The 8,644-nt window shown below is 42.4% G+C and overlaps 1 long non-coding RNA gene across 1 annotated transcript; it reads left to right on the top strand.

Annotated features, from left to right (window-relative positions):
• The first annotated feature begins 6,826 nt into the window (after positions 1-6,826).
• LOC309485422 lies at positions 6,827-8,058 on the top strand. The gene is made up of 2 exons (XR_014201190.1): positions 6,827-7,085; positions 7,915-8,058. It is a non-coding gene; the product is annotated as an uncharacterized lncRNA (long non-coding RNA).
• The last annotated feature ends 586 nt before the right edge of the window (positions 8,059-8,644 follow it).

Below are 8,644 nucleotides of genomic sequence, written 5' to 3'. Positions count from 1 at the left end.
TCCCCCAGCTCCGCCCCCGCCGCTCACATGTCTCTTACCAAGATGGGTGTGTCCAACGATCCCGAGGCGATTTGAGAGAACGGCCGAGGCATGTGAGTGGCCACCGACCAGCTGGCCGGTGCGGCTGATTCCGCTGCTGTCGGGGGAAGCCCAGAAGACTGCTCAACAACTGCCCGTCCAGAACCTCCTGGTGTACGTCGATTTAAAACGAGCCATTCTCCAGAGGGTCGGCCTCAGCCCCGAACAACATCGTCAGCGCTTCCGATCACTGGAATTGGTGTTGCTGGATCTGGCCATCCAACTGGCGGAGGACCAGCTGGCGGCGTGCTCCGGGGTCGGCGAACCCCTCCCATCCATCTCTCTCTCTCTTCCTCCCCCTGTCTCTCTCTCTTCCCCTTCCCCTAAACCCGTTCCTATCCCTAGGACCCGTTTTAATGTGCCACCGAGGGCACCTCCTCACTGGAAGGCTGGAGCCGAGGTTCCAGCCGGGTCGACGCGGTTCCTGCGCTCTCCCCACGCCAATTCCTTGACCCACTTCCTGCCACTAGGGCGGCGGGGAGGCCTGGGACAGCCTGTTGGCGTTGCGGGGATCCGGGCCATTTCATGGACCGGTGCCAGGTCATGGAGGTGGGAACGATGGTCCGGATCCCAGACGTCCCGCAGGCCGCCCCCGATCAAGCCAGGTTATACCAGATACCTGTGAGTATTAAGGGGGGTACCTATCAGGCCTTGGTGGATTCAGGTTGTAACCAGACCTCCATCCATCAAAGCCTGATACAATCCGGGGCATTGGATATGGGCCGCATGGTTAAGGTGAGGTGTGTGCACGGGGATATAGTGGAATACCCGTTAAAAGCCATCACCATTCAATTTAGGGGACAAAACCATTGTGTGGAGGTGGCCATTAGCCCGCGCCTCCGGCATCCGCTAATTTTGGGAACGAATTGGCCAGCTTTTGAACAGTTATTGGTATGTTTAACAGCGGATGCCTCTGGGAAAAAGAGAAGGCGGGGAAGGGGGTCGAGCGCTCAGGTCGGAGAGGCTGTGCCTGGACCCAGCGGGACTGTTTCAGAGGAACCGAGTGGCTTTGCGAGGCTAAACCTCTCCAGTTGCGATGACTTTCCCCTGGAACAGTCTCAGGACGAGACGCTCAAACATGCATTTAAACAGGTCCGTTCCATCGATGGGCAGGCCCTCCAACCTGACCACGCGCTCCCCTATCCTTATTTTGCCATTATTAAAGACAGGTTGTATCGAGTGACCCAAGACACTCAGACAAAGAAAGATACAACCCAATTGTTAGTACCACGGAGCCGTCGGGAAATGCTTTTCCAGACAGTGCATTGTAATCCGATGACAGGGCATTTAGTCAAGTCAAGTCAAGTCAAGTTTATTTGTATAGCGCTTTTCACAATACAGATTGTATCAAAGCAGCTTCACAGTATTAAATTAAAATAATACAACAAAGTTTGTTTCAAGAGGAATTTATTGATTGATAAAATTAAATTAAATATCCCCAAAATATCCCCAACTGAGCAAGCCAAAGGCAACAGTGGCAAGGAACCGAAAAACTCCATCAGGTGACCTAATGGAGAAAAAAAAACCTTGGGAGAACCCAGGCTCAGTCGGGGGCCAGTTCTCCTCTGGCATTTATGAGCTAGAGGCCGGATTGTAGTTTGAACTGTAGGATTATATGAATGCCTGGCTGAAGAGATGCGACTTTAATCTAGTTTTAAACTGGGAGAGCGAGTCTGAGCAACGAACAGTATCAGGAAGACTATTCCAGAGTTTTGGAGCCAAATGTGAAAATGCTCTCCCTCCTTTGGTGGTTCTGGATATCCTAGGTATGACCAAAAGCCTTGAATTTAGTGATCTTAAAGAGCGCTATGGATTATAGGGCGATAGAAGATCCGTTAAATAGACTGGAGCTAAGCCGTTTAGGGCTTTATAAGTCAGTAGCAATATCTTATAATTAATACGGAGCTTTATAGGTAACCAATGCAGTGATGATAAAATCGGGATGAAATTTAGGGATGACAGCTACGTTAAATCGTCTAATGACCCGATTTTTTTGGCCGGGCATTCACGAGAACGTGCGCAGATGTTGCACGTCGTGTTGGGAATGTCAGGTGGTGAACCCACCAGCCACCCCAAAAGCGCCATTGCGCCCTCTACCTCTTGTGCAGGTCCCCTTCGAACGAATTGGTATGGACGTCATTCGGGCCATTAAAACGGTCAGCACAGGGAATTCGCTTTGCGTTAGTTATAGTAGACGACTACGCAACGCGATATCCAGAGGCAGTGGCGCTCGGCACCACATCGGCTAAGAGTGTGGCGGATGCCCTGTTTCGCTTAATCTCCCACGTGGGAATCCCGAAAGAGATTCTCATGGATCAGTGCACCGCGTTTATGTCACATTAGTTAAGCGAGTGGTATGAATTATTGGCCATTAAATCGGTGCGCACCAGTGTCTATCACCCACAAATGGACGGTCTGGTCGAACGATTTAATCGCACATTGAAGACAATGATTCGTAAATTCGTACAAGAAGACACGAAAAATTGGGACAGATGACTAGAACCCCTCTTATTCGCCGTGCACGAGGTCTCACAAGCCTCCACGGGGTTTTCCCCCTTCGAGCTTCTTTATGGACGTCAGCCCCGGGGGGTTTTAGATGTCCTAAAAGAAACTTGGGAGGACGGATGCTCGGATAGCAAAAATGAAATTCAGTATGTCATGGACCTGAGAGCAAAACTCCATACACTGGGGCGGCTCTCTATGGAGAATTTGCTTCAGGCTCAGGACAGACCGATCAGGATGGCTCAGGACAGACAAAGCCAGCTGTATTACAGGGGAACTAAACTTCGAGAGTTTGAGTTTGTTAGCAAAGTGGCAAGGACCCTTTGAGGTCACACAGCGAATAGGAGATCTCAATTATGAGGTAATACGAACAGACAGAGGCGATTCACGGCAACTACCACCTCAACCTCCTAAAAAAATGGAGCGAGGAGGAGTCAGTGTTGCTTGTGACGGCAGTGAGCGAAGAGGAGGATCTCGGGCCAGAAGCGATCATCAAAGAAAAATCTCTCGCCTGGCCCCAGGGGGGGATCACCTCTCGCCCTCGCAGCTCACTGACATCACAAGATTACAAACAGAGTTTGCAGACTTGTTTTCGGCCCTACCTGGTCGTACTAATCTGATTCAGCACCATATTGAGACAGAGCCGGGCGTGGTGGTCGCGCTCTGGATCGGCAACATCTGGCAACATCCATATGCGCCTCCACGGTCCCATCTGCCTGCTTCTGCCATCCCTTTGCCATCTCCTGGCTCCTTGCCTGCGGCCATCCCTCCCTCACCACTTGTTATGGCGCGAGGTCGCGCCTACCGGGAGGGGGTATTATGTCACATTATTTTCTATTTCGTGTTTTCATGGACTTTTAGTTTGTTGTCATTTGTCACATGTCTTTGTTCAGATTCCAGCCACTCATCTGTCTCCTTGGTTACAATCATTATTAGTTCATCCGTGTCAGCTGTGTTCTATTAATTTTCCTCGTTTGCTTAATAAGTTCATCCCTCACATTCATTCTCTGTTCGGTCTACGTTTCAAGTTATGTGTGTGTACCCTGCTGCCTGTTTAGACTCATACCTGTTTGGATTATTCAATTAAACCGTGTGTTGGAACTTTATTCATCCTTGTCTGTCTGCCTATCTACACACATGCATTACAACAGGAGGACAGCTTCATTCTTTTTTTTTTTTTTCTATAAGGCGTTTGATTCTTTAGAGCACCAATTTATTATTAAATCATTACATAGATTTGGTTTTGGAGATATGTTTGGAAAAGTAATAAAAACCCTTTACAATAATGGAACCTGTTTGATGTAATTAAAGAAAGGGACTTCCCCAAGGTTTCGTTTATCTAGAGGAGTTAGACAAGGGTGTCCCATTTCTCCCTATTTATTTTTACTTTGTGTGCAGCTAATCTCAATGTCTATCTGTGAAAGCGGTATTCAGGGTATCCGTATAGCAGATTGGGAAGTTATTATTTGCCAATTAGTGGATGACACCACCTTATTTTTAAGAGTTGCTTCCCAAATCCCTATAGCAATTGACTGTATAAAACGGCTCTTTAAAGCTTTAACATAAGTAAATGTGAGTTAATGTCTATTAAAGATTGCACAGCAATTTTATAATATTCCAGTTAAACCTGAAGTTACTTATTTAGGCATTGTGATCACTAAAAATCAAGAAAATAGAAGTACCTTGAACTTTGATTCTGCTATAGTAAAAGGCCAAAAAAAGATTTAATGCATGGTTGCGGAGAGACTTGACCTTGAGAGGCAGAGTACTGCTTGCTAAGGCTGAAGGTATTGTACTCGGTTACTAACGTAACCTCGGTTCCCTGAGAGTAAGGGAACGAGTATTGCGTAGCTATACACTATGGGAAAACTCCTTTTCTCGAGAATATTGAAGCCTTTATTTTAAAACGCAGTGCAGCTTCACAGCGAACACAGAGCAGAGCTGACTAGCGCGCTCATTGGCTATGCAGCAGGAACTGCACAAACCTATGGCGAAGCGGCTGACGCCAGAATGGGCATGGCTTTTTGTTATATAAGCAGCCATTTTGCCATTGGAATCAGGTTTAAATCGACTGAAGTGACAGCACCTGTACCAAGCATAATAGCATGGCAGGGTACGCAATCCTCGTTCCCTTACTCTCAGGGAACCGAGGTTACGTTAGTAACTGAGTATGTTCCCTTTCGAGAACGGTCTCTCGTATTGCGTAGCTATACGCTATGGGAACCCATTTTAAGACGCTGTGCTATCAGCTTAACACTTCGCCCTTAACTATCACCTAAGGCCCGAAGTCCGAGGTTAATAGTAGAGCCAAAGAATGGGGGCCGGACCATGGTCCCACGGTCCCAGAGGAGCTGCACAGGTGGCCTGGAGTGCTATCTGGGTTCCTCCATCATTGCCATAGGTGCCCTGGTCCTGCCTAGGTTCGCTATCGGGTGTTGGAGCAAACAGCGGGTTTTTAAACCACCAGTTGAGTCTGCCCTGGCTGGTCCGGCAATCGCCGACCGCGCTTGTAATTAACTTCAAGCAATTAAATTTCATTAATTTTGAAATTAATGAAATTTATTTCGGGGGGGGGTAGACATGGGCTTTTTTGGTGTAGCATAGGCTAATTGGTTTAATATGCCTGACCTTATGTCTAGTTAGAACTTTTCTTAGCGATATGCAGGAATAAAATAGCATCTACACTGTCAGGATTCAGGCGAGAGCGCCTGGCCTCTATAACGCACCCTGCTGCACTGAAGGAGCGCTCGCAGCACTTGTTGCTGGAATGCATAAAATTCTCTTGGCAAGGTGCTGTAGTCGTGGAAATTACTGGCCTTGTTTCTCCCAAAAGGAAAGTAGATTTTCCTCTGCTGATCCGTCTATATGGAAGTTTGTAGAGGAATACTCCTGTACTTCATCCACAATTATTGTATCCAATTCCTCCTCCCATTCCATGAAGTCAATCCTTGGCTTTTTCATTAGTGCGCCATCAGCTATACCTACAAAAGACCGATGAAATCTAATATTGATCCATGTAGGTACATACATAGCCTAATATTTTACACTTATAATGGAAAATAGCCTACACAATCAAGATAGCCTTATTAAACTATAGGCCTAGCCTAGGCCTGGGGTCGACAACCTAAGGGTTAATCGCTGGCATGCAGCAAAAGCGAGAGAGGTGTAGGTGTACTGTATATTTCATTCAAAGTAGCCTACCTTTCACCTGCATTTACTGTAGATCCACATTTTGATGTAATAATTCCTTGTAGTAACAGCTTGTTTTATTAAGTTAGGAATTATAAATACTATTAAAGTGTGAGAATTAAACAGCGCAAGTAAATGAAACCGTCCAGCTCTAACATACCATTAGCGCGACCACTGCGCATCAGCGCACACAATACAGCTTGTTCCGCTGTAAATAGTTAATGCTTTAAATTTCAGCCAGTCCTTATTTAACATTCCATACATATTAAAATGACTGTGATGCATGTGGAAAAACGTCCATGCGTACCTGGTCACTTCATGTGTTTTCTCTGATCAGAAGCTATCCAAGCGTGAGGTAAATGCCCTCCAACAGAGAGGACACTTTTTCATATTCCAGATGAAACTGAACAAAATGCATCTGCTTGTTGAAGTCACATATATGTCCATTTTACTCCTGTCAAAATGGTAAAAAATTAACACGCGAGAGCGCGTTATAACGGCTCCCGGTTTACAGATGACGCGCTGCTGCAACACGCATCGCCACAGTTATGGCTGAGCATCTCTTCAGCAAGCAAAATAAACTGAAAGTTTAGCTCACATCCTGAAGCTCAACACACAGTGTTCTTCATTAAAACAGTGACACTAAATGATATTACCAGCGCTGATGCCACTCTTGAAATTAGCTAATGATAAATAAAATGCAGCTCATATCTTGCTTTCATTGACGTGAATTTGCATATAGCCTGGGAATTAAAGATTCGATTTTTATTAGATTTGCGTGCGGAGAAGATGCAGTTATGTTGCCAAGTGTAAGTGGAACACTTTTAACAAAACGGATAGCAAAAAAGTCATGAATAAAACACATGAATGACCAGGTGTAAAATCTGTTCTTCAAAGTCTAAATTAAGCCTGAAAACAAAGATGACAAATCTAAAACAAATTTTATGAGAAATATTTACATTTCTGTACTATTTCTATGCTAGCCATTATGAATATTTTAAATATGTTTGTGTATTTATACTATTTATTATTTTTTTTTTGTATACATTATTATAAATAATATATACAAATGGGTGGGAGACATGACATGCAATTCTACCCGTCCATGATGTCATAACCTAATAAAAATGGGTATTTGTTAAAAATATATATCTTCATGTTGTTCCTCTGACAAGATATTATTACAGCATACCATAGCTGTAGTTGGTGTATAAAGACCTCTACTTAAAATTTTTATCTAAACATCAAAATTGTCATGTGGTGTGACTGTCCGGGATATGTGTGACCATACTAATATGACAATATATATCAGCAAAGTATAAATAATTGATAGATTTACAGTTTAAGTAACAGAATTAGGCAATTTCAACTGACACAGAAAGTGTTGATGTCTGTGTATGATTTTAAAGCAAGTTCTGGCCAAATACATTTTGTCCGTAAAATGGGCGTCATATGGTGTGACACTGCAATCTATATTTTGAATGGGCAATAATTTGGACATCATTATGATGAAGAGGTCCACACTCAACCAGGAAGTTGCAGTGTCATCTCTGGAGTGGTTTGCAAGGTCAAGAGGTGAGTTCTGGCTTTTTAATTTTTAATTAAAAAGCTCTGTATCTGATATGCTCACTAGTGGTCAATGTTTTGTGTCTAATGGTGTGACATCATTTACATAAAAATGAAACACTTTTATACGAATTTTACTTATTAATTCTTAAAAATCATTCCTGCCATGTGGCAATTGACATGATAAGTATAAGCTAGCTGTTTTTAGTTAACCAAGAGATTAGTTTACAAAACGTCATATGGTGTGACACTGTATCATATGGTGTGACTGTTTTTCTAAGTCACACCATATGATATATTTGTCACACAATATTACATACACCTTTTTAGATGATAAATAAATAACTATTCAATGATAATAGTGAATGTTTAATAGTGAACATTAAATTACCTATACAATTAATGTATTTCTTTTCAATTTTATACTTAATTTAATGTTCTTGAAGTGAGATAGTGTTTGATTTACTCATATTTATGAGTTTCTTATAATTTTAAAAGTTTTAAAACAATGTTAGTATGTTTTTTGATTAATGTTAACTGAATTGAATTAATTGAATGTTGAATGCAAATAAAATACAGTTTTTTTGCATTGACAAATTGTGGAGTGGTGCAGTTCATCATATAGCGTGACACTATATAATTTGGTGTGACATTCAGAATTGTGCCAGTAAAAATACTTTCTTAATTATAAATCATAAAAAAGTCAACGGAACACAATATAAATAGTATCAGCAAGAGTCACAAGCATTTTCATAGATTTATAACTGGGTTTAACATAATTAATCTAAAATATCTGGAAAGGCTGAGGAGAGATGACTTACTTTGCATGATGATTTAGAAAAACAATACAAAATCTAATGAATCTGCACAAAAGAAATGTTAAATCTTAAGATAGTAATGAAAACAATTTATGTTGAAGTTAGTTACTTAGGGAGAGTATATCCCATTTTCATTTTATATAGAATAACTTTTATGTCACACCATATGACAATTTTAGGCACGAATGCAACAAATTGGTGAATAAATCCAATTTCAAATACAAAATCTAAAAGACCACATATATTGTTGGAAATGCAAGAGTCAGTACAACACAATTCAATATTTTTTATGCCTAATATTTGAAGTAAAAAATAAAAACTTTTTTCAGGCTTATATGTCTCCCACCCAAATATATATTATTTGTATATGGATTGTGGCACAGTGATGAATTAGGAAACTTAAAAATGGCACTTTATAACAAAAAGGCTGCCGACCCCTGGCCTAGGCAAAGTATCGACCCATCTTGCTCTGTTGCTGGCATGGGCTCGGT

Source organism: Leuciscus leuciscus, assembly GCF_965113295.1.
Source record: "Leuciscus leuciscus genome assembly, chromosome: 21".
Taxonomy (NCBI): domain Eukaryota; kingdom Metazoa; phylum Chordata; class Actinopteri; order Cypriniformes; family Leuciscidae; genus Leuciscus; species Leuciscus leuciscus.
Note: the sequence above shows the minus strand (reverse complement) of the source record. Positions and strands in the feature narration are given on the sequence as shown.